Source organism: Myotis brandtii, unplaced genomic scaffold, assembly GCF_000412655.1.
Source record: "Myotis brandtii unplaced genomic scaffold, ASM41265v1 scaffold686, whole genome shotgun sequence".
NCBI classification, from domain to species: Eukaryota; Metazoa; Chordata; class Mammalia; order Chiroptera; family Vespertilionidae; genus Myotis; species Myotis brandtii.
The window spans coordinates 438,141-439,803 of record NW_005370683.1 but is presented as its reverse complement, the minus strand read 5'-3'; positions in this window follow the sequence as shown (position 1 = coordinate 439,803).

Genomic DNA, 1,663 nt, shown 5'->3' with positions numbered 1-1,663 from the left:
TTCTTTCTTTCTTTCTTTCTTTCTTTCTTTCTTTCTTTCTTTCTTTCTTTCTTTCTTTCTTTCTTTCTTTCTTTCTTTCTTAGTGCTGAATGATATTCCATTGTCTGGATGAAATAAATAAACCACAGTTTATTTATCCACTAATTGATCGAAGGACATCTTGGTTGTTTCCAAGTTTTGGCAATTATGAGTAAAGCTGCTATAAACATTCATGTGCAGGCTTTTGTGTGAACATAAATTTTCAACTCCTTTGGGTAAATAACACAGAGCATAATTGCTGGATCCTGTGGTTAGAGTATGTTTAGTTTTGCAAGAAACTGCCAAACTGTCTTCCAAAGTGGCTGAAACAATTCGCATTCTCACCAGCAATGGAAGAGAGTTTCTGTTTCATTCACATCCTCACAGGCATTTGTTGCTGTCACAGCCCCCCATTTAAAAAACATTTTCTAATTTCATGTTAGGATTTCCAGAAAATATTCAAGAATCAAAGGCCAGGGATCAATTAACATATTTTTTCTAATGATGACAGTTGTTTTGTTTTTTTTCTTTCCTTTAGTACTATGTCTTATTTGTGAGGTTTCCCTGGAAACTTAAAGAACATTCCAAGAGAGAAAAAATACAAGATTAATAACGATGGCAAAGGACCTAAATAGACACTTCTCCAAAGAGGACACACAGATGGCCAAAAGATGCTCAGCTTCACTAATCATCAAAGAGGTGCAAATTAAAACGATAATGAGGTATCACCTCACATCTGTCAGAATGGCTACCATCAACAAATCAAGAGGATTATGCTAAGTGAAATATGCCAGTCAGAGAAAGAGAAGTATCACATGATCACACTCATTTGTGGAATATAATGAAAACATAAACTGATGAACAAAAATAGATCCAGAGACATAGAAGTATTGAACCTCAGAGGGAAGGCAGGGAAGGGTGGGCAGGGGTAGCGATCAACCAAAAAACTTGTATGCATATAAGCATAACCAATGGACACAGACAAAGGGGCGGGCAGTGAAAACCAGGGTGGGGGTGCAGGCTGGGAGAAGTCAATGGGGGAAAAGGGGACATATGTAATACTTTCAACAATAGAAAAATTAACAATAAATAAATAAATAAAGACTAAACAACCACCCCCCAAAAAAAACCCCACTCAAATCAACAAATGACAAGTGTAGATGAGGATGTGAAGAAAAAGGAACCCTAATACACTGCTGGTGGGAAAGTAGACTGGTGCAAACACTATGGAAAACAGTATGGAGTTTCCTCAAAAAAATTAAAAATGGAACTTCCATTTGACCCAGTGATCCCATTTCTAGAAATCTACACTAATAAAAGACAAGCATGCAAATTGACCATACCTTTGCTATGCCTTAAGCCACGCCCACCAGCCAATCAGAGCGACTATATGCAAATTAACCCAACCAAGATGGTGGCCAGCAGCCACGGAGCTGGAGCAAGCAGGAGGCTTGCTTGCCCCAATGATGGAGGAAGCCAAGCTGCCGTGGTAGCTCTGAGCTCCACTCAAAGCAACAAAGTTTCAATTATAGAAGGTAAATAAATTCCAGAATAAATTAAAAAAAAGGAGAGGCTGGGAGCTTCCGTCACTGGAGGGGCTTGGCCAGCCTGAAAACGGCCCTCAGCCCCTCACCCAGACTGGCCA